Raw genomic sequence first — 25,633 nt, forward strand, 5'->3', positions numbered from 1 at the left:
AGGAAGAAACCATTGAAAACAATAGGCCTTTGATTTATTTTGTTGTTGTTGTTTGCTATTGTTGTTATACCAAGTCTTGACTTCTTGCAACTGCCTGGACAACTCTCTGCTATTTTCTTGGCACAATTTTGGAAGTGGTTGGCCATTGCTACCTTGAGTTATTTATAAAGTAATAAAAGTGGGATAAAAATCAAATAAACAACCTGCTTTCTAGGGCTGAGAGAGAAGCACTGGTCCAAAGTTATTTAGCTGCCCTTGTGTCTAGCTAGGATTGATCCTCACAGTCTCTTGGGTTCTAGCTTGGTGCCTTAATCATTAGACCAAACTGGCTCCCTCAACATTGGTAGTTAAAATCCCACTGAGTTCAAACCATCTAAGACAGTGATGGTGAACCTTTTAGAGATCGAGTGCCCAAATTGCAACCCAAAACCCACTTATTTATTGCTGGGTGCCAGGTGGGCATGGCCCACTGGGTGGGCGTGCTGTGGTGGTCATGGCAGATTGGGTGGGAGTGGCCAATGTGGGTGTGATCACCTCAATGTTGTTCGTGGGAAGGGACGTCAGTGAGGGCTGGGCAGGGTTGGGGGAGATCCAGGGGGTCTCTGGCAGGTGGGGCAGTGGGCAGGAGGCTCATCCTGCAGGATGAGATGAGGCAAGGCAAGGCAGGGCGGGGTTGCCACTTTCACAGGGAAAGGTGAGGCAGGGGCCAGGACGGCTGCTGCCTGACACCATCAGTCCCTGCACACAGAGGCCAGCGAGCGCATGGGTGCTGGGATGCATCTGGCCATGTGGGACCTCTGCCAGTTAGCGGGCAGCTGGTTGAAGAGGGATGGTTGCCATCTCTGGGGCATGGCGCGTGTGCCCATAGAGAGGGCTCTGAGTGCCGCCTCTGGCACATGTGCCATAGGTTCACCACCACTGATCTAAGAAGTATCACTAAGACTGGATCCAAGCTGTGCTATAATGTGGTATCTTCTGGTTCCTAAAAATGTAATTAGCTTGAACAGTGGACTGCTGCATCTGACCATATAATATATGCCTGAGAACAATATCTTTTATATGGGTTGAACAAGCAGAAGTAGATTGGAATCAAGACAGTATTGCGATCAATTCTACTTTAAGATACAATACTGTTTTTGATTTTGGCATTGCAGAAAGTGTGAAAATCATTTTTCCACTCCAGACATATAATATAGCTATCAATGTCCTTTCCAAAAATCTCATTTACTATGATAAAAAAAAAATAAAGTTTGTTTTTTCACCCTCCCCAGGATTACAATATTTCACATTTCATTCAATGGCCTATCATTGAGAAATGAAACTCGGCTGAGAAATAAACCATGAAGCCTACTCTTATATACAGGATGATATATGGGTAGAGTTTACAACCAATCCCTGCCATTCTTCCTTTTGTAGGTTTCAAATGGGTTTAGCATCTTCTCAGAAAGCTTGATGGAACAATGTAATCCCCTGTGATAGAATGTGCAGTGGGAAAAGGAGGGGAGGGGAATGTCAGTGGTAGTAGTAGCATGGCTTCCAGGGAGAAGATAGTATATTAAAAAAAAAAGGCCCAATATAAGAGTCCTGAACTGGATATGGGAAGGAGGAAAAGGTTCAGGACAGTCACACCCTGGAATCTCTCAGAGTATATCAATTAGGTTAGAAGGTTATAACTTTAATCTGGCAATATTCAATCTATTAGGTGTAAGCAAATAAAGAACTGGACTCAATTGGATATCACTGTGTCATCTTTGTGCTTAGACCTGACTTTTCCCATGGGTGCCAACATTGCCTTCGGGAAGCTTCTTTGCAATAAAAAGAGCACTTAGGTAGAGAACATTTAGGACACTCAGTGGCCACCTTATTTCCTGCAATATCCAGTGGTGGGATTCAGCCGGTTCACACCACTTTGGCAGAACCGGTAGATAATTTTTTGTTGCCCAGGCCCAGAATGGACTTCCGGAAGCAGCATCCACACAGAGAACCGGTTGTTCACATATTTGAATCCCACCACTGGTAATATCCCTAGAAAATTCTAAGGCAGGATAAAAATGGTAGAACATTTCATCTTGGCACAAAATCCTTCACCATCTGCATTTCGTGCATTTTAATTTTTGTATTAATGTAACTCTTTATTTATATGCCACCCAGTGGTGGGATTCAGCTGGTTTGCACCACTTGGGCAGAACCAGCAGCTAATTTTTTGTTGCCCAGTCCCAGAATGGACTTCCGGAAGTGGCATCCACACAGAGAACCGGTTGTTCACATATTTGAATCCCACCACTGATCTCACCTTTATTATTTTTATAATTAATTCAAGGCAGCAAACATACTTAATATTTCTTTGTCTTCCCACTTTCCCCATGACAAAACCCTGTGGGGCGAGTTGGACTGAGAGTCATTGGCCCAAAGTCATTCAACCAGCTTTCATGCCTAAGGTGGGACTTCTTAGTTTCCTGATTTCTAGCCTGGTGTCTTAACCACTCGACCAAACTGGCATTTTAATTGTTATATTGTTCACTGCCCAGTGTCACTTGTTGAGATAGGATGGCTACACAAAATGAATGAATGAATCAATCATGGTTGCTCACTATTCTTCATGTGGTGCTATTTTATCCCAACTGGTGTTGGATAATTCAGGGCATAACATGAGACATATCCATGGCTGTCCCAGTACCTAGATTCCATTAATTAGTAAAACAGCACTATTTATCCTGGCATGGCAATGGGGATATTATAGAAGGGATATCACTGTTATAGAAAGGGTTTATAGACACACATATAAATAAAGGCAGATCTTAATGCTAGGGCTAATATTAATTTTAGTACATACTTTATACATTTATTAATAATTGTTAGTTAAAGGAATTAATGTATCTTATCTTTCTGTATGTTGCCAGTAAGCAATCTAGTCATTAGTATAATTTTAAAATATTCACTTTGAAATGAACTTGGGTCGGAATCTAGGAAAGGTTAAGTATCTGGTGCTCTGTGGAAGTGGCCCTGATGATATACATTCTTGGCTGAATATTTACTGTACAATAAATAAATGTCTCTCTTGAGCCTATAATTATTGGGAACACAAGCTTCCCTGCGTGGATTCAAATGAGAGAGCCACTATGGAAATAATTTTCCTTTCTTACTCTAAGGCAGTGTTTCTCAGCCTTGGCTACTTTAAGATGTTTGGACATCAGCTCACAGAATTCCCCAGCCAAGGAGTTGAAGTCCACATGTCTTAAAGTTGCCAAGGTTGAGAAATACTAGTCTAGGGCAACATTTATCAACCTCGACAACTTTAAGATGTGAGGACTTCAACTCCCAGAATTCCTGTCAGGAGTTCTTTGCAGATTCCTCTCCAATGATCTGGGAATTTTGCAGAACGTCTGGAGGAATTCAGGCAACCTTTCAAGCAGTCAGTAGCAGTTGCTTTCAAAAGTGATAGCATGAAATCATTAATTTTTCTGTTATATATTGTGAGAATAAAAGCATTTGAGGCTTGTAGTAATATTCCATTGGCAGATGAAAATGACTCTCCTTAGACATTTAGTGGAAAAAAGTCAAATTCAGATAAGCAATAAATAAAGTAATAAAAACATTTATTAAAATAAAAACATCCACGCAATAAAAACATTTGAACGTAACTGATTTTTCATATGCATGCAAAAAAAGGTTAAATTATAAAGCAACATATCATTGAACTAAGAATTCTTAAAGGAGCCTTTAGTTTTGAAGACCAAGTGGAGTCATTCATTAGAGATATTTGAGAATTTGAGATAACATAGTCTGAGAACATTACTGCGTGAAACAGAAATCATGGAAAGGCTTTGTAAATCTACCAAAAAAGGACAAATATCCAAGGAAGAATTGAAGAAATTATAAGGAAGTTGCTTACGAGTTAAATGTGAAAAGAGGAAACGCAAGCTGGAAAATTGAAACAGCCAGATACAAAGGTTTGTTCCAAGAAATATGAGGCAGGAACTAGTGCAGTACTGCAAATCCCAAGGGACATTGCAACAGACAGGAAGAAAAAGACTTAGAAGTGGAGTGGAGCTGGAGACAAAATGGAGAGCAGTGACAGTGAAATGGATAAAACTATTACCCAATAAAGAGTTTGAAATTACAGCTTACTGTACTTGGGAATCTACGTGTCATGGTGTGTGAGGATGACCTTGGGAGACCTGCTGAAGAGCTGCTACCTAGGGAACCATCAGATAAAAGAAAGCATAGCTCACAGCTGCATAATGGATGGAGCAAGAGGCTCGGGACAGATCCGCCCTAGGTTGCTACAGCAGGAGAACTGTGGTTTCAGACTTGCAAGATTCTGTTAATGTAAGCTTTACAATAAAGTAGAATGAGCTTATCTGGCCATATTTCCTCTCTGACCTACCTGGTAAGGTTGACTGTATTCATGATCTCATGAGAACACAACACAAAAATGTGGGAATTGTAGCATGTGCTTGTAAGTACGGACAATGTGCTACACTTAGAAAGTTTTAATATGCCAGAGAGAAACACTGATTCTTCAGTATGATACAGAATGTACATATTGTTCAAATGGTTTAACACTGCTTATGGGAAATTTTATACAGAAGGCTCAGAGACTGTGGGCTCAGAAAATTCAAAATAGAAGATATATTCAGCAGTATGAGGCACATGGAACAAATGCCTTCTTTAAACTGATTACAAGATCAGTAATCTCGGTTGATATAAACATTTTTTTCAAAGTATCAGTGTTAAGCCCTGAATCCTAGATTAAAATTTCTTCCCACTTGAATGAATCTTACAGTGGCCTATTTAAGCCCACAGATATCAGTTATGTGCCAGTAAATTGCAAGTATTATTTAAATTGCCATGTCACGTAGCACCTAAACATAAATGGATTACTACAGGTGTGGCTGCTTGTACAAAACTTAACATGATCCAACCTGTTTTTGTAGTTGATCAAGAATACAAATTCTTTCTTTTCATATATCACAATGTCTTTATAGGACTAGGCAACCTGCCAAGGGAACTTCACTTACAGATAGATAAATGCATTCTCCTGGCACTCTATTCTTTCAGGAAAAAATGCCTCTAATATTATGGTCAGCTTAAAGAACAGGTGAGGAGGATAGAAACATGCAAATCGTATGAAAAGCTCAAGAACCTACAGAACAGGTAAATTTTTAAAAATAATTTTGTATAAGCCTAATAGCAAAGTAACAAATATGTAGATTCTTTAAGCTTAAGAACGGTATCAAATAAAGCATTTCAAATCCTCACTAGAGAAGAAATCATGGCACCTTCTTTTTCTCTAGTAAAATTTATGTGTCACTCAGTTTAGGGCAACTGAAATTCAGAATTCCATACTGTTTCTATATTTGGTCTTTAAAGTTTTCTCAGTTTCCATGTGGCATTGCTTTGTTCTCTAGTACATAAAGTGCTGACACTCACTAAAAAGAACATTATGGTATGGGACCATCATGGGGGAAAAGACTTCAGGAAATCTTGTAGGAATAAGGTACCAATTTAAAATTAAATTTAGATAGATGTATGAGTGGGATGCCAGAACTTACCTTCTTGAATGATGTCATTGCTAGTGAAGAGCTAAACTTGAGGAGAAGAAAATTGGGACCTCCGTCTAAAGTGTGTCAAAACTATCAAGTCCTGCTGTGATCAGTGTAGGCCAGCAGCCATTTTGGAGGGCAGGAATGTTGCCTGTATTCCCTCACCACAAATACAATTTCTGGGGTTGTTGTTCTGCTCTGGTAATTGCTCAAGCCACAATATTCCCTGCAATACTCCATGGAAAAGTTGGATTTTAAAGAAGAAGGATAGGAAAAGGATAGGAAAAGTATTGACATCTTTGAACTTAGATATTGGAGAAGACTTTTGAGCAGCCAACAGCCAACAAAACAAACTGATGGTTCATCAAAGCACAAATGACCAGGTTCATATTATGCTGGGAAATATGGAAGGAAAAAGAAGACGATGACCAACAGCAACGTACAGCTAGCACTGAAAAATCTGAAAGACCAGATAGATTGCCATGAAGAAGGTCTATCAATGTGGTTGCTAAGAGTTGGAAACTACTTCATGGCACATCAGTCAGTCAGTCAATCAATCAGTCTACTGTTTCTGTCAACTCAGGTGCAGCTGCCATGCTTTACTTTTTTCTAGGACATCCCTGGCACTTGGATTGGCTACTTTTCAGATGCAGAAATGGCCTCCCCCCCCCCAGGTTTTTCTGAAAAAATCTGTGACAACTTCTGTTCCAGCAGAACTTTTTCATCAGCACAGCACTTATACTACTTGCCTGATGTACAGAATATTCCCAGTTTGAAACCTGGAAAGAAGGGGTGTTTTGTTTTTTTTGTTTGCTTCTTTTTATTATGACCTTTCTCTCCTCAAGATACTTACATTTCCAATCACTTGAGGGATGGAAAAAATGATGAAAAGACAAGTAGAGTTATTTTTTTAAAAGGGTGGTAAAAAGTTAAGAAAAGGAAAAGAATATGCCATATATACAGGTAGTCCTCTACTTACAACAGTTTATTTAGTGTTCAAAGTTACAACAGCCCTGAAAAAGGTGACTTATGACTGTTGCAGCATCCCCATGATCATGTGATCAAAATTCAGAGGCTTGGCAACTGGTTCATATTTATGACTCTTACTGTGTCAACCTTTTGACAAGCAAAGTCAACGGGGAAGCCAGATTCATTTAACAACCAGGCTACTGATTTAGCAACTGCAATGATTCACTTTACAACTGCGGCAAGAAAAGTCATAAAATGGGCAAAACTCACTTAACAAATGTCTCACTTAGCAACATAAATTTGGAGCTCGATTGTGGTTGTAAGTCAAGGACTACCTGTATTTATATTTGTACAACTTCTTCTAGGTTTTGAACTGAAGACATCTTGCATGTCACACAAGTATCATAATCCACATCCTAGCTAGAAAAATTTATACTGTATCAAAGCCTGCAACAGACTGCATTCTGGAACAGTTGGAAAAATACAAGAAATCAATTTTTTTTTTATTTTAAAGCTGGCTGTTGTCCTGCACATATGTACATTTTTACGCTTTAGCTTTGTATATGTATGTTTAATTTAACTTTATATGGCTCTACACAGTTGGCATTTTATTTGATTTGTTATTACTCTTATTGTTTTAATAATTTGAATCTGTCGTAACCCATGTGTGAGACTAAATATAAAAGCATAAAAGAAAGGAAAATGACTGGCCTTTGGTTTTCTGACATAGAAAGATGAAAGGGCATTGCTGCAGGAGAATTGTCTGATTGAAGGACATGGGAGGCTGCAGTTTGAACTAAATATCTTGCAAACTCTTGCCAAAATATCTCAGTCCAGACAGGATTTTCTTAAACTGGCTCAGAGTCAAGGCAACCTGAGGACAGGACAGGAATAGCTTAAAACTGCACTATGGATATGCTTAAGAAAAATGGGCAAAGATTTCTCGGAATAATTAATTTACCTAAACGCTTTTTAACTTACCCTGGCCTTAAACAACACCTCTGTGATACATTCTTGAAATTAAAAAACCCCAAAACATATCAGATAGTGCTGCACCGTACTGCAGGATGAATTGTGGTCTCTAACAAAAAACTAAAGGCTGTTTCTGTGTTAAAGGTTAATGTTCCAGGGAATTCCAGAAATATCTTGGCCTTATAGACCAAGCCTGAAGCAGAATGTGGCTGCTTCGGGGACCACAGTTTATTAACAGGAAGTGCATGGAGAAACATACCACAATCAAAGTTTTGACAAACCTTTGAACGAATTCAATTTCGAGAAGGATGATCAAGCTGTAAAGATCTAATTTGTTTCTCTGCACTCTAGGTCAGGGGTGTCAAACTCAATTTCATTGAGGGCTCCATCAGCATTATGGTTGCCCTCAAAGAGCCAGCAGATCTGTCACCTGGAGGGGCAGAAGCAGCTTCGAAGGAAGTGCATGCACTTCAGCAGCGCGTGGCTCAGATTTCTCGATTAGCTTTGGCCCAATGCATGTGAGCCTCCCGTCTTGCGTTTCCTCCCGCCTTTGGGGAAAAGTTTGTGAGGCAAGCAGCTACTTGTGGGAAAGTGCAGCACAGACAAAGGAAGAGGAGGAGGGAAAAGGCAGCGAAGCAGGGAAGGTGAGAATTGAAGAAACACACAACCTGAGCGCCTTCCGTCCTTTCTCTTTCCTTCCCTCCCTTTCCTTCTCTCGCCAACCACTCGCTCTCAGTCAGAGGGCGCTTTAGCCATGCCCACACAACACCACATGTTGGAGAGGCTCCCACTGCCTGTCCTCTACTAGCACTGCTGCCACTGACAAGACACCTGAAGAAGCCAGGAGGTAACTACTCAGTCACCTCCTCCCCCTAGTCTGCTTGTGGACCAGATCTAAACACATCACGGGCTGGATCTAGCCCGCGGGCCTTGAGTTTGACATGTCTGCTCTAGGTAAATTGATGTTCATAGCAGATGTATTCTCATGAGTTATATTGCCTCCCATTCACAGGGAGCCAACCTCAGAAAGTGACTTTGTTATGATTGTTCAGTTCCTTTCTATTGCAGACAGGCTGCTGTAGCAAATCAAGGATGAGTTTAAGTTATTATGTGAACTGATTATCAAGCACTGGCCGAAATCCATGTCAGGTATGCTGTTGCTATGAAGCTGTGTTCAAGTCACATCTATGAATTCTACGGGCATGTTTCAATGGAAGCAAAATGTTGATCCATAGAGCCTCTAACGTGAGATGCTTCTGGGGTTTCACAAAGGTTATTTAGGGGGAAGGGAGAAGTAATGTCATTTTGCAAAATGCCGCAGTTTACACATTTGCATCAGACTCTGGGACACAAGTATGTAATGGCAGCATTTTTATAATGATGTCATTGTGGTTTGTTGCAGACGCCGCTGTCACTTACATCTATGAATTCTACGGGCATGTTTCAATGGAAGCAAAATGTTGATCCATAGAGCCTCTAACGTGAGATGCTTCTGGGGTTTCACAAAGGTTATTTAGGGGGAAGGGAGAAGTAATGTCATTTTGCAAAATGCCACAGTTTACACATTTGCATCAGACTCTGGGACACAAGTATGTAATGGCAGCATTTTTATAATGATGTCATTGTGGTTTGTTGCAGACGCCGCTGTCACTTACATCTATGAATTCTACGGGCATGTTTCAATGGAAGCAAAATGTTGATCCATAGAGCCTCTAACGTGAGATGCTTCTGGGGTTTCACAAAGGTTATTTAGGGGGAAGGGAGAAGTAATGTCATTTTGCAAAATGCCGCAGTTTACACATTTGCATCAGACTCTGGGACACAAGTATGTAATGGCAGCATTTTTATAATGATGTCATTGTGGTTTGTTGCAGACGCCGCTGTCACTTACAGATTGAAAAGTGTAAGAAATGAGCCTGAGATGGCTATCCTGGCCACAGATCAATGCAGAGATTGCCAACGAAGTGTAAGCTATTCCATCAGCTAAAGTATCAGTTTTTGTTGGCAGTCTGAGCCTCTCGCCATTTGAAAAGGTTGGTGCTGCTCTTGTACATAGAATTAGAAGGGCATCTAATAGTAGGAGGTTATGGTTCTTTAAATAGTAGGAGGTTATGGTTCTTTCTGCCAGGAAATTTATTCTTTGCAGGATGCTAGGATGCCTCCAGTGATTGCTGGCTTAAAGGCATTGTTTGCAAGTTATAACATCCCTGAAGAAAATCTCAGCAGCAGAAGATGAGGACCCAGAAGGTCTTACAGAAAGCTGGAAAGCAGCTCAGCATAGAAGGTAGATGTGGGTGGTAAAGACCCACTGGCATGTAGAGTGAGGTGCTCGCAATTGCTACTCTGCTGATGTTAACTAAATACATTTTACATTTACTTTCATTTTCACAAAGTGAAGATACGATTGGTATAATTGAGGGATATTCCATTTTAAAGATGTCAGCCCTTCAAGTAGACCAGTTCAGAAGTCATCCTTAAGAATGACTGGAAGTCTATTTGATTGTTATAGGTTATAGTAACAGAAGCTCAAAAGCCTGACTATATTTGCCCTGCCTTCCTTCTAATATTCCAGGGAGGTAAGGTGGAGGCAACTTGAATTTCCAAAGTTGCCTTTCTTTCTCAGACTTAAAGCATGCAGTTTGTAACAGTTGCTGCATGGTTTGTCGAAGTTCACCTCTATGGCTCCCCACAGAAGAACAGTAGAATGGGAATGGACACTAGGATGGGAGGAAGGCATCCACAGGAAGTCAAAAATGTTAAGACAGCAGAAACATTTGTGCAATTGAAGCTCTACTCTTCATGCATGCACATACAAAGGGGCAGGGCTTCAATTGCATGACCATTGCAATAGCAATTAGACTTATGTCCCGCTTCACAGTGCTTTATAGCCCTCTCTAAGTAGTTTACAGAGTCAGCATATTGCCCCAACCACCTGGGTCCTCATTTTATCAACCTCAGAAGAATAAAAGGCTGAGTCAACCTTGTACTGGTAAAGATCGAACTCCAGGCTGTGGGCAAAGTTTGCCTGCAGGCCTGCATTCTAACCACTGAACTACCATGCCTGCCATCCTGACTTTTAATCATGCTCCTGGATAGAAGGAAAAGCTACTTTTGTATGTGACTGGTTAGATTACATATCTGATCTTAATTAAAGATCATATATGTAATCTACTGTAATATATCTACTGTATATTCTTTCTGAAATAAACATTTGTCCTTGTTCCACAGTTGGTATTTTAGTTGAACAAAAATAACCTGCAAATAGAGATTGCCTGTGCTATTCAGCCTCCTAATTAGAATTGACCCTCCTTAATTAAGGTCAGCTTCACTGATTCATTAACAAAGCTTTGGTTGTTCAACATGTTAAGTAAGGCTTCCTTCCTTTGCACAATTATTTACAAATTTCACCAAACTCAGTGGGAAGGCTGAGCAAACAGACGGAATCAGGCTACATAGTAGAAAACTAGCATAGTAGAATTTTAAATTTTTAAAACTATAGTGTGGGAAGCAAGCATTTCTATCCAATTTTAACCAAGTTGAACAGATGATTGTTAAATGCCTTTGCACTGAAACCATTTTCCTTACGTATTAATAGATCATAATCAAAGAGATTTTGCCTGGAGGCTTTTTTAATGGTTACTTTCATGAACAACCATAAGAATGTAATAATTTATAAGAGGACCACATCTATAATCTAAATCTTGTCACAATTAAAGTCAACACTTTTCACCTAGTAAGTCACTTAACAGTTAGTACTAATTTTCAACCAACTTTGATTTAAAAGCAGCCCCTAGAACAGTTGAATGTGTATTTAAAACACAAGTTTTATTTTCTAAGTTACATAGATATGCCACCTTGAGCTCCATTTTTCACTCAGGAGCTCAAGGTGGCATACCTATGTAATTTTACATCACCTTTGAAATTATAGTGGAAATCAATTCTCAAGGGCTGGTCAGAGACCCATTTTAACTCTGTTTTGGCTACCAAAAAGTAATGGGATGGAACATATAAGTTATATGTTCAGGTTTCTTTTCAAAACGTTCTTGTTTAGAACTGTTCTATCATAATTTTTAAATGCAATAAAAGTAAAAACTATTGAAGAAAAAAAATATGACTTCAACCATTTTTTCTATTAAGCAGTTGGGTAGTTGTCACCTTTTTCCTCCGTCTTTTCATCAATTCAGTCATTTCCTTGTTCAACAAAAATCCATATAAGGTTTCCAGAGTTTCAAAAAGGTCTTTATCTCCCCCCCCCCCCAGACCAAACAGGTCAGCTTTGTCATCTGCACAAGCTCCATCAATTTTATTATCCAATCTTCCACTGTGGGTTATCTTTGTCAATACAGTAATCCTGCCACTATTGCCATTCAAAACATGATTTTTAAAACATGATTTATTTTCCAGTTGGGAGAAATATGAATTAAATGGAAAAAAAACATTGCATTAAAATGAGCTAGAAACAGTTACTCTGTTCCTTGATTCATATTCCTTACAACTGTTATCTCTACTAAAGGAAAAGCTGTTGTGATTGGACTCCAAAGTCAAATGCCTTCAGTTGTTCCTGGTTCCTTTGCTATTACAAACATTTGTGCTTGAATTAAGGATCTCTTTCTAATCCATTGCTTGCTAATTAATAATGTGGGTCCCAATTTCATTTCCAGCAGTTTGTGACAGAATTAATCTGTTCCATTTTTGTGACAAAATTAACCCATCTATTCTTCTCATGAGTGAAGATGAACATACATGTCCCAGGATAATGTTGCAGGATCCAATCTGGGTCAGTCACCGGAACCCATTAGGTTTTGTCTTCTGAGCTTTCGGATTCATGCTGGAGCCCCCATCCTTCCCTGTGTTCTCTTCATCTGTTCTTCTCTTATAAGTGATTGGGCTGGAGATGGGTTATCCATGAGCACTTGTGGATGAGCATTCCTAATTACCCATTTTTACAATTTTAAAACATGTAGAGGTTTCTCGGAAATTTGGGAACTGTTATCTCAATCACAGTTGGAACCAATATAGTGGTGAGAACGGATGGATTTTTCTTCTGCATGCTTTGTAAATGTGGTCCAGAAGATTGAGAGAGTTTCCCAATCAAATGTGGAGAGACACATGAACTACCCCCCCCCCCCAGAAAAGAAAAGGAAGGAAAGGCTCTTTTGTACAATACAGGTCTGCTCCCACAATGCTGAAAAGTTTCACCCACCGTAATATTTTCTCTGGACAGCAGCACTTCAGAATTGTAAATGTTGTACCTGCAAGCAAACTTAGAAAGTCAAAATGTGAGTACTTGAATGGATTTGGGATCTTGTAATAGAAGTCTTTGGATAGAATTTAGGGGAGATTTAAACGGGATGAAAAATAAGTTGTGACATTTCACAAATCAGCGGTAAAAATGTTTTACTCAAGCAGTATCTTAGTGCAGATTTGAATACTGTAAATATCAAAACTATCGGAAGTATGCAAAATGTTCCTGCCTGTTTTAAGCCTGCTGGCTAGAATATTTGGAGTGACAGTTTCAGACACTGAATTCCCTTTTGCCTGTTTTGTTTTTAACCAGTCTTGTTTGAATCACAAGTGGGAAGAAAACAGAAAATATGATCATAGCAACCAAACTGACACACTTGTTTGCTATCCAAGCATGAAGGCTATATACTGGAAGGAACTATGTTGTTTCCATGGAAAATATTCTCCTAAAACTTACTTTATGTTGCTACATCAGGTTGGCATCAAGTACAACGAATTGATAAACTTTTGTCAGCACTTCAGTTTTCTTGCTACACTAAAATATTCAGAATTTTTTCTTCCTTTCTTCTTCATATTTTGCCCTTGTTACTCACTCAGCAGAAAATAAACCATTTATAAGAGTAGAATGAGGAAGGATTGAAGCGGGAAGAATGTTTATTTTGTAAAAAAAAAAATATTTTGGTCCCTCTGGTCAACTAAACACTTCTTTGGGACGCTAACAATAATAAAACGCAAAGCAACATTAATGCATGACAAATAAACAGATCTAACAAAATAAATGTACCAGCTAAAGCATTATATCAGATGTTTTGTTTGGGAAAATACTGTATACAAACCCAGGGCCTAGACTGGACTGGACTGGCTCCAAAAAATCTTTGTTTGCTTCTGAAAAATCAGCAGGCGAATTGCCAATATTGGGCAAATCATCCTCATGAATTTTCAGGATGGGAAATTATAGAACCTAGAATAATAGAGTTAGAAGAGTCCTTGGAGATCTTCTAGTCCAACCTCCTTCTTGAGCAGGAGACTCTATACCATTTCAGACAAATGGCTGTCCAGTATCTTTTTGAAAACCTTCAGTGATGGGACACCACAATTTCTGAAGTCAAATTAATCCATTGGTCAATTGCTCTCACCATTAGGAAATTTCTCCTTAGTTCTGGGTTGCTTTTCTCCTTGGTTAGTTTCCACCATTGTTTCTCGTCTTGCCTTTGGTGCTTTGGAATCACAGCTATCGCAGTTAAAGTGTATCTCTGCAAGTGGGGTTGGGATTTCAAAAAAAAAAAAAAAGAGTTTAGAGGAGAATTTTCATTGTGGGATAGTTTTATGACATCCCAAGGTAATTAGTTGAAAGGATGGACAGCATTTTCATATGGACCTCGTCATCTCCATAACTGGTCAATAAACAAACTTTATTAGATTGTATTCAGATAATTATTTGATGCCTCTTTGTGGACAAGAAGGGAAGGATTGATGCCATCTGATTTGGTCTCCTCCTCCATAATTTCATTTAACCTAATTTGGCCCTCAGGCAGACATTACTGTTCCAGAAGGGAAGATCGGCACTTTGTAATCCAATCTTCCACATTACCTCCTATGTGTAATGTTTGAAGCATATGTCCTCATATCTAACACAGTGTGAAGTAGGATATTAACAGAGTAGTCATCTCACCCTAAGATTTAGAGTTTTATCAGTGATAAGGAAAAGCTGGACAATCATGAGAGGAAAAAGGATCTGGATTTCATCATGATAAGGAAAATCAGGAAGATCCTTTAGAGAAGACATGTCAAACACAAGGCCCGCGTGCCAGATCCAGCCTGCTATGTGGTTCTGTCTGACCCGGGAACCTGCTCTGGAAACAGCGAAGGACCGGCCTGCCATACCTTGGCCCAGCCCAGGCTGACTGGGTACTGATCTACAACCTAGTGCTAACCATCAAAGCCAGAACATGCTCAGCCTTAGATCCACAGGACAGCCCTGGAACCAGAGACAGGTGCACCCGCCCCGCCCCTGGGGCTGCACGCAAGCAGAGTCCGGCATTCCTGCTGGCTTTCTTGCCCTGCAGACTGACTTTACCCAGAATGCAGTGCTGGTCATCTCCTTTGCGCACACCCAGGGGGCGGGCAGCTCCTTGCTGGTTCCAGGGTTGCCCTGTGGAACTTTCGTTCATTCATTCCTTTCTTTCTTCCTTCCTTCTCATCTCTTTCTTTCCTCTGTGCTCAGGAAGGGGTGATGAGAGGGGGGGAAGGGAAAGAGGAAGGAAGGAACAGAGGGTGGGAGGGAGGGAAAAAAGGGAGGGAGGAAAGAAGGAACAGAGGAAGGAAGGAATGGAGGGTGGAAGGGAGGAATGGAGGGTGGAAGGGAAGAATGGAGGGTGGGAGGGAGGGAAAAATGGAAGGAAGGAAGGAAGGAAGAAAGGAAGGAAGGAAGGAAGGAAGGAAGATTATAATGAGAGGGAGGAAGGGTCTGAGGAAAGTCCTGCCTTAGCACTTGGCCACGAGCAGCTCTGCTGCCCTTTCGCCATTCCCTTGTCCCCTCCTCCTGACCTCTCCTGGTGGTCTCCCATCCTATCGCTGAGTATGATTTGGTTACAAAGCCGGGTCTGCTCTCAGGGAGAGGGAGTGGGCCTCTCTCTGACCCACACATTTTGCCCTCCCGCACACACCATGAGCAACTTGGCCAAGGAGAGTGAGCACAGCAGCAGCAGCCTCAAGGAGGTAAATGCAGCTGGACGCCCCCTTGGGGAAGTAGGGCTAGGCTAGGCTGGGCTGTGGGATGCCTGAACTTGAGGGCTGGCGCTTGACCTAAGCAGCCCGTGACACTGTCCAGGTGCCCCTCTGCATGGCCTGAGAGGGATGATGAGGCTTCTTCAGTGGACCATGCCCTTGCCTCGCCCTGGTCACCCCCCCTTTGCCAGAGACTCTCGGATCCGTCCCAGGCCTGCCCAGGCACCCCTGAGGCGAGTGATGTTGAGTTGGCCACACCCACCCAGTAGGCCATGCCCACCCAGTAGGCCACACCCATGTCCCCCGAGGGCAACCAAAATGCTGATGAAATTGAGTTTGACACCCTGCTTTAGAATAATTACTTTGTTTACTATGTTTGTGCCAGAAATAGAGATCTTCCTAAATAGGGATTACTCCTGTTCTTAAAATAATCCTGTCCTCAAGTACGAATGATGATGTTGAAGTATTGCAATATGAGAAAATTACAAAGACATGCCAATTTCATAGAATTTCACACAATTTAACGATAATTTTCAGATATTGAAACCTAGCAATTTGCATATTTATCTTAATTTTCACATGTAATATTTAAATATAACAACTCTGTTTTTAATACAAAGGAATAAATTTTTCTCCATACAATAATGGGACATAAATAATAACTGTCTCAGTTTCCCAAGAAATGAACTCACTGGTTCTTTCTGTAGAGTACAATAATTTCTCTACATGTGTAGGAAAACCAAGGAAATATATTTTCTCCTAAAGTGTGTATTTTGGCTAAACAGTAGAAATCTGATCCAGACAACATACTGGAGTTATTTTTTCATTCCTCCTTTCTTCTTTGGTTTAATATTAACACAGCGCTATGAAATGCTGTTTACTTCATTATAAAATTGGAATCATTTCTATGGTCCCTTTCCACTAAAAATTCCATATGAAATTCAGTACGGACAAGCAATGTTCAGTACAGGAAAAGCACATGTGCAAACTGTTACTTTATATATACCCCAAAAAAACAAGAGCTTTAAAAAAACCTTTATTCACTGGGTGAGAGGTGAACAATTCCCAAAAAGAGTATTTGCATGGTAATACAGTTCATGCATAATACTTTTAAAGCCAGAAAGTTAGTGACCACTGAAAACATAAATGGATTGAAAAGGTAAAATAAATCAAAACTCTACAATTTATTGAAGCATCCATCCATCCATCTGGTATTAGATGGTATTTCCCAAGGCATTTACAACTGTCTCTGCTGGACCTTGTTCTGATAAGCAGCAGTAATATTATAAAGTGAACACAATTTATGTCTACTTGGTCAAGTAAAACTAATTTAACTCTTTCTTTCCTGGCAAACAAAAACTGCCTGCTGCATCTAGGAAAGCCTGTCTTGTTATTAAGTGTCTTTTTCTACAACTCTCCCTAATTAGAATTAAGAAAGGGCATTAATTTGCTGGCTGGTAATCTCTCTCAGACTGGCAGAATGGGGTCTTCTCTCTTCCCACAGGGTATCTGCATTAAAGATACATCCCTCATCATCCAGCTTGCTTTTTTGGTGGTTTTTCGACCCTATTCAGCTCTATTTTATGTGTCTTCTTCAGCCTTTTCTAGAATTAACAAGGCTTTAGAAGCCAGTGCTGCACAGAATCCACTCTGGATTTCCAGCCATCATCCTTCTATTTCCCTGAACTTCTTTCTTTAAGCCTCCAAGTCTCTCCTCTCCATTGCCAGCACATCTGCTCTTTTTCCTAGATTCTGTCTACAAGCAAAAAGTAGCATCTCTAATAGATTGTTATTGGGATGGCATGGCCCCTAGCTGCACTTTATTGACACACTACTGTGTATGTAAAAAATGCTCAGTGGCTTGATGGATCACAAACTGTTCATGACCCAACAATGTGAGATAGATAGATGATAGATAGATAGATAGAACTCACACACGTCATACAACCCGCCTTGCCTACCCTACAAGGTTCCATCCAAAAAAGGTGCCGGAACTCCGTTTTGGGCGTTCTATGAGGAAAAAAAAGCCCTGGATAGATGATAGATAGATAGATAGATAGATAGATAGATAGATAGATAGATAGATAGATGGATGGATGGATGGATGGATGGATGGATGGATGGATGGACGGACGGACGGACGGACGGACGGACGGACGGACAGACAGACAGACAGACAGACAGATAGATAGATATACAGTTTGGAGCTGCATCATCAGAATATTATGAAGTTCAGGAAAATCATAATTAAAATCTTACTTCTGAGGCTCAGAATGTGTCAGACTTGTCTTTACTGAAGGTAAAAGTAACAGCTGGATAGCTATTAGGTCAAACTTCCAGATTTAGCCTATTTAATCTGCGGGTTAGAGATTTTAGAAATTAATATTCCTAGCATAGTAGGAAGGCATAAAGTGAGGTAGCCACCTGAAAAAGATAATGCCATTGGGCTGAGCTTTTCTTCCACCAGGAAGTTTTGTGTGGCTGTAATTACAAAAATAGAGAATATTTGTTTTGCTAAGATTTTCTTTTTTTGGGGGGGAGAGATGGCTACATTTAAATTAAGAGACCTTGTTGTTTCATTTTCAATTTAAGATGAAATAACCCACAACAAGGGTGTATGCACATAGAGAGATCAGTTTCGTGTGAATAGGAGTGTTGGGTTAAATGCTAATAAATTTAAAGCTTGAACTATTTCAAACTGTATTTGCATCATCTGTTTTCTTTCTCATGCTCTGTACCTGAATAACATTTTTATTTATAAGACTAAGGTCAAAGGAATGACTGTCCTATTTAGTTTCACTACCCATGAGGGATATATAAATATCTAGAACCTTTAAGAGCCAGTCTGGGACTCTCATAAACAGAAATCAAATTAATTGCTTGCCTAAATGTTGTAAAATTAATCTGGGAAGAGAGCCACAAGGATGTGTAAAGGGAAAATGTGACATCTGTCATTGGCTGTGGCTAACTGTGGATAATGTCTATTGCTCATCTCATAACCTTGTCTGAACCAAAAGTTTCTAATTAAGGCAAATAGCCTCAAAACAAGAAAATTGTACTGAATTTAAATGTTTCTAGCTGTGACCCAGTAAAGCTGCCACAGTAGTCATATTGCTTTGCCAAATGTTGGCTTATCCTTTATTGTTGACAATTAACAGCTGAAGCAAGGGCTGGGTGGAGGAACTCAACTAACAGGCTCATTTTAATCAAGCCAAAATACACCAATTTCTTCAAGTCCCCATGAATCCTCCAAATATTGTTAGCATTATTTCCATGGTTTATTGGTGATTAAAACTAAGTCTTGCAGTCCATCCTTGCCAACACTCTTTAATGCCTTGCAAATATGAAAAGCTTCCCTTCAGACCTCTCATTTGAATACATGGCAGTCTATGAAAGATGGGGAGAATTTGCCCCATACTTCCCTAATTTCAGCTTTTTATCTAGCCAGCAAATGCCTGAAGGTCTTGCTATCATTGCTGAAATGGTTTGGTCAGCATTTAATTTTTTTACTAAATCAATAATACAACCAAGCGACTGCTTGAATTACATGAAATTATTCACTTGGATAAGTTGATAGTAGGTGTGCAAATATAAAAAGTATCATGTGTTTTGTATCATATGTCTAGTATCATGCAATCAATTGACTTTCCATTCTTCCCCAGCTCCTGGCACAGCCCAGCTGCTCTCAGTATTAATTCTAAAGGTCTTCCTGAAAGATTCAAAGAGAAGAGATCTTTTTATAACTACCACCCCTTTAATGAAGAGACCCAGTGGGATGCAACCTATGTTTCTATATTCTGAAGGACCTCTTGGAAGTTACTGACTTTGAATTTAAACAAGTTAAGCTTACTTCTAATAGGTTTAGGTAATCAGTGGTCAACCCATGATGTTCCTATCACTACAATTGCAGAAAGGAAAATTAAAATAGTAGAAGCATATCTTACCATCTTCAGATATGAAACACAGAAATCCCCAGGGAAAGCTTTGAAATTCAACATGAGTTTAAAAAACAAAATTCGTCCAAACCCCTAGTCCTGGTGTATATGTGTGTGTTGTGTTCATTATGCACAGTCATAACTTATACTTTGCAATTCTGTCCAAACCGTATCACTTGCTATCTTCCTTGGATTTTTAGTGTAGCCACAGCTGCAATACTAAGTCAAACGCTGTGTGTGTATTGGGTGACTATATAAATCTGTTCAATAAATACATCATTATACATTACTGGATGCATTATTGATCTATTTTGTTATCTGAAATGAAAAATTGACTTTTCTTTTTAGATGAACACACATGCACAAATTGTATATATCTATCTTGAGAAAGAAATCTTTGTGCTGGTGTGGGGGCCATCCTCTATTAATATGTATGATTGTCAGAGACCATGTGAATGCTCTCAAAATATTATTCAAATCTTATGGGGTAAAATGGTTTGGCAGCTTTTTCTGCATGCCTCATATGTTGTTTTTATACTGAAATGGGAATTTCACAGGTAATCTCTTGCTGTTACTTTGGTGGTTTCTACTGTTAGTGCTTTTTAAAATTATTTGAAGCAAGAGAATGCAAATTCATTGGTTTTCAGAATATATGCTTGTTTGTAAAAACAGTCAGAATCACAAGGGATTTCAAAGTTAATATGAACACCAAAAAGATGATCCATTGATAATAGGGCAGTTCTATAATGTATATTCAATTTGATGAAGGTTTGATTGACCCACCACTAAAGCAGGTTGTGAATTTCTTTCTCAGATGCCTCAGCATTTAGGAGATTAGTGTCAGTGCACTTATTCAACAGATAAGTGTGGACACCATCCATTGGCTCATGCTGGTGTTCAAGATATTTCTTGAGGTTGTTGATAATGCACTCCTTTCTATAGTTTGGTACTTTTCCTTGTGAAGTTTCTCTGGCAGTGAATAGAGAATTTCCTTTTGTTCAAGGTCCCAGTGCTGGGGAAATCACTGTCCTCCTTTGTGTTGATCTGGCAAGGCAGCCGAAAGATGGGATCATCAAATGGCTTTTGTTCCTAGCGGTCATGGAGAAATTCTGTATACTGCATAATGGGGATTCTCTATGGAACCAACATGTCCCAACAGTGGAGGGATGAATTTGCCAGAAGATGGAGAATTGTGGCTGATAATGGTGGAAAGGCAACAATCCTGACATTAAATTCTCAGCTACCCTTCTCAGTAACAGTCAAGAATACATAGTGATCTTCAGCAGCATTAGCCAATGAATTTCCCCGGTGTCCTCAAAGAAAGGGGATGCTATTCTTTGCTGTAACTCTGAGTGCTCAATCAAGGAAAGTGGATAACACAGAGATTGCCAACCACTTGTCTGAGAAAATGAAGACGTTATCTAGAAATTATTGAACTCTGGAGAAGCGCAAAGCCAAATGTATGGCTACCAAGTTCACACAACTAGTGTCAAGCAAAAGGTCATTCAAGCAGATCAGGGAGTTGAATTTAATATGTTATTGGAAATTACAATTACAATTGGTAGAACAACTGTTGTTCCTCAGATGAACTTCCCCATTTTTTTGGGTACCACACCCTTACTCCACTGCATGCTATTATTATTGCTGTTTAATATATTTAATGCAAGTGTTGCAAACTGACTGTAGGCTGCACACTGGCTTGGAGCAAGTGCCTCTGCCGCAAGTTTAATCATTTTAATTAGGCTACAACACTTCAAACATTTTCTCAACTCTAATTTATTAATCTGGGAGGGAAGGCTATCATTAAGCTTAGAACCAAATTTTATTTCTTCTGGGAATAGGTGGATGGACAGGATGTTAATACAGGTCTAGTTATATAAGCACCGTCTTTGATGATTTTCTGCCTTAAAGGAAACTCAGTGAAGTTAGTTATGAGCTTTATAAAAGTTAGATAGAAAAGTGAGACTTTTCTTGCCAGATATCAACCTCATCTTGGTAAATGCGTTAGCCCTACGTACGCTGGGAAACAACCTAACAGACCCTACTATGCTAGTACTTGCTTTTCTTCTCCAATGATAATCTCTTCAAATGTGCTACTAGATGTGAATTAATATCCTGCCCATCTACCTTTTCCCAAGGGGAATAAAATTCGGATTTAAACTTAATGGTAGGCTTCTCTCTGAGACTGATAAATTAGAGTTGAGAAAATGTTCAGGGCAAGGATCCACTAATGGTTCTTGTCAAGCTGGTGCCTTACTTTTAAGAAGATAGATGTTTACTCCTTCTAGGAATAAGGTACCTTGACTAACATTAGGTCAGGCCACCAAGTACAACTACTTTGTTACCCCTCCTAATTTACCTTTCTCTCCTAGTATACTATTGTAACTTAGTTGGTCACACCATCTGGTAGTTTTTTAATTCTGAGTATATGATGGAATGGAATGGAATGGAATGGAATGGAATGGAATGGAATAGAGTAGAGTAGAGTAGAGTAGAGTAGAGTAGAGTAGAGTAGAGTAGAGTAGAATAGAATAGAATAGAATAGAATAGAATAGAATAGAATAGAATAGAATAGAATACAACAGAACAGAACAGAACAGAATAGAATAGAATAGACCTTGGAGATTTTTAGTCCAACCCCCTGCTCAAGCAGGAACCCTATAACTTTTCAGACAAACGGCTGTCCAATCTCTTCTTAAAAACCTCCAGTGATGGAGTATCCACAGCTTCTGTAGGCAAGCCATTCCACTGATTCTAACTGTCAGGAAATGTATCTTTATTTCTAAGTTGGATTTCTTTGTGATTAGTTTCCATCCATTGCTTCTTGTTCTGCTTTCAGGAGCCTTGGAGATTAGGTTTTTTCCAACTGCCTGCTAATTATTTTCCAATAACTTCCAACATATTTGCCTTCTCTGCTTCCTGGCACAGTCTTTGAAATCTCAACATACAATATTTTCTGAATGCCTGCCTCCCTCTGTTAGGTCACCTTCCCATGTGACCATTGTTATATGAAAACCGAGCTGGCTGCTGATCACAACCAAAATAAAAGCGTGTGGATGTATTGCTTCCTGCTACGCCACTCCCTGCTTCTATTATCAGCCTTCCTACTGTGTTTGGTATGATTTATCAAATCTGCTAACCTGGCATTTTCTCTTTTGGTGATAACCACTCATTTCTGCCAACTCCACTGGCCTTGTTTGCTGCCTGCCTGACACAATTTCTCAACTCAGAGAATGACACTTTCTATATCTGCATCTGTTGCCTGTCTGCTTATTGGCATAGCCTCTTAACTCTGAGAGTAGCATATTATTTTTTTGTGCCAGACTGTCTGCTTCACAAAAACTTGCCCACCTGTCAAGAAATCTGACCCAGAATGTAACCCTGCATTTCTTATAAAGAATAGAGTCAGCAAGCTGCAGCCCTTTGTGCTTAGTTTACGTCATACTGAGATTTGTCATTGGACATTTTTTTTGGTCATTTTCAGAAAGCTTGAAAGAAACAATGCCTGGTGCTTCTGAGGAATCACACAAAGCCACCTACTGTACTCATAAGCCACTGATCCCATAGCTGATACTCCCAGACTTGTAACATTGGCCTAGGACAGGTTTAAATCTCTACATTTAGTGAATAGATAGACACATTACCTTACAACAAGTTTTCCCAAATAGTATGAAGTAGAGATCAGGCTACAAATGTGCCATTGTCTACAAGAAAAGAATAGTAATTTGCTAATGGGTTTATGTTTAGAGTCATGGGCCTTCTTAAGATTTGCTGAGTGCTTCTCAACGTCAGCAACTTTAAGATGGGTAGACTTCAACTCCCAGCACTCCGCCAGCATGAACAGGAGAATTCCATGGCTAGGAGATCATGATTGGAGGAATTCTTGGAATTGAAGTCCATATATCTTAAAGTTGAGAAAAACTGGGTTAGTTAAAAATTGCTTTGTGCTTTATTCACTTTTTCAGCTCTTGAATGTTGCCAACCAGGAGCCTTAATGTAATTTTTCCTTCCTTTCTTTTAATCTAGTGGAATGTTCTACTTCTTTAATAATTCTGACAACATAATTGGAATTTAGCTGGCTACAATAGGGAACTCAAAGCTGACCAGCCCAATATATTCATTCTTACTATAGGTCATATCATACTTTTAAATTCTATGTAGTTGGGGCGGATTTAAACTTTTTTACAATGAATGAATATATGCCAGAATAAATTTGAGGCACTGATCCAAATATTTACAACTTGGATTAAGTGAAATGGGTGTGTATGTGTGTGTAATGTGCCAGCTTCTTATAGATCTTATCCTGTCAGCCTGCCTTTCTTCTGTTGCTAAATACCAGCAAGTTACAGAGGTCATGATAATCAATTCAGAGTTTATAGCTGGGACTGTTGTAAACACGTAATATAGCTTACCAGATCTATTCCTGGGATTCCCACCCTTTTCCTTTCAAGAAAAGCATTTCACCAGCATTTCTTCCTGTTCTTGAATGGAGCAGTTCCTCCTCCTTCACCTGAAGGCAGCAGAATAGTGGATCCCCATTTACCGGGACTAAGCTTTTAAATAAACCAGGGTTTGCAGGCCTCACGTGGTTCTGGAGTGTGCTGAACCTTTATTCTGTTACAAAAAAGTTGTTACTCTTTTGAAAACAGGCATCTCTTATATCAGTGGGAGAAGTAGTTTTCCCATCTGCCTTAAAAGAGGTACACAAGAGAATGTTGCCTTGCGGTAAAACACTTGAAACGATTTGGCTGAATCTTTGTGAGGCCCAGTTCTGTTAAAATATAAAGCAGCTTAGCGAGATGGGCAGCATGTAATTTTAATACATAAATAAATGTTGATAGTTTCTAAGTGTAGCTAATAAGCCAGTGATGGCAAACCTATGACACGCATGTTAAAGGTGACATGTCATGACATTTTGTGTGACAAGTCAGCATTCGCCGATAGCTGACAACTATATTTTAAAAATGCACCTCGTTGTTGCCCAATTTTCAAAAGTTGTGGAGGTCTCTCATGAATGGGTGGCTCGTGGAGAGGGGCTACAAGCAAATCAAATCAAATCAAATCAAATCAATCAGTCAATAAGGTCTCTAGACCCTCTAGAGCAGAGGTCCCCAACCTTTTGGGCACCAGGGACCAGTTCCGTGGAGAGAGGTTTTTCCGTGGACCAGAGAGGGCATCATTTTGTGTGCTGCCTGCATCCCACGGATGGAGCTTTGCTTGTTTATGTGGACTGGTTGCTGGCATGCCGTGGCCTGGTACTGGTTCCCGGACTGGGGGTTGGGGACCCTGCTCTAGAGATCACACAAGAACAGGGCTGCAGAAGAGCATTCTCCAAAGCCGCTTTAAGAATGAAGGCCTCATGTGACCCAAAGCAGTCTTAATTTGTCTGTACTTTAAAAAAAAAAATTAATATGTAAAGAATTGTTTCTCTTTTGTTTGGGGAAGGGGTGACATACCAGCAGTCAAGATAGGCAATTTCTGAATTTTTGACATGCCGAGCTCAGATGGTTCTCCATCACTGTAATAGACAAACTTTTTTTCTAATTTGAATAACAAATTGAATTGTTTTGTACTTTAAATCTTGAATTCAAAATCATATGAGAAAACAATGTTGATAGAGATTTTTTTTAAAAAATAGCATTGAAATGATTTTGTAAGAGGTAGGCAGATTGGCTTACACTGTAAAACTGAAACATTAAGGACATACATACCATGAAGCAGCATTGCTTTTTTTCCCCTATCACCAGGGTTACCCAATTCACTCAGGCTTGTTATCGTATCTGTACTAATTTGAAAGACCATGATTAAAATAACTCCCTTGTGTTTTGCAGGAAACAGGGTCTTGGATTGCTGAAGCTGTGAATTTAGCTCCGTTACTGATTCCTCTTGATGAATTTTGGATGGAAAAAGAACATAAATCTTTTTTCTGGTATCAGCTGTGATAGTTTGGGGTTTCATTTGTGAATGAATAAATTGTAAAGCAGATTCAATTAGACATGCTATAGGTCCACCTAGTGGGGAACTAGCACATAGCAATTTAAATGGATTGCTGTAGCTTTCTTTTGTGTAACGTAGATACTTACTCATTCAGGTTTATACATAAGCTTTTTATACCTTCATACAGAATTAGAAGAATAAACGGAAGAATGATTAAACTGTACCATATTTTGGAGAAGAGAGGAGAAACAGATTTTTTTTTCTTTTTGTTAGGGTATATTGACCAAGACCCCTTAGAATAAA

The 25,633-nt window shown here is 39.6% G+C and overlaps 1 long non-coding RNA gene across 1 annotated transcript in view; it reads left to right on the forward strand.

The window, feature by feature from the left end:
- LOC120311405 overlaps positions 1-19,634 on the forward strand; it is a 130,178-nt gene extending 110,544 nt beyond the window's left edge. The window contains exon 3 of the long non-coding RNA XR_005557608.1: positions 19,121-19,634. This is a non-coding gene — a long non-coding RNA (uncharacterized LOC120311405). The remainder of the gene's footprint in view (positions 1-19,120) is intronic.
- Positions 19,635-25,633: the final 5,999 nt, after the last annotated feature.

The sequence above is a fragment of the Crotalus tigris genome, unplaced genomic scaffold, assembly GCF_016545835.1.
Source record: "Crotalus tigris isolate CLP2741 ecotype Arizona unplaced genomic scaffold, ASM1654583v1 scf7180000017568.12009008, whole genome shotgun sequence".
In the NCBI taxonomy this organism is placed as follows: Eukaryota; Metazoa; Chordata; class Lepidosauria; order Squamata; family Viperidae; genus Crotalus; species Crotalus tigris.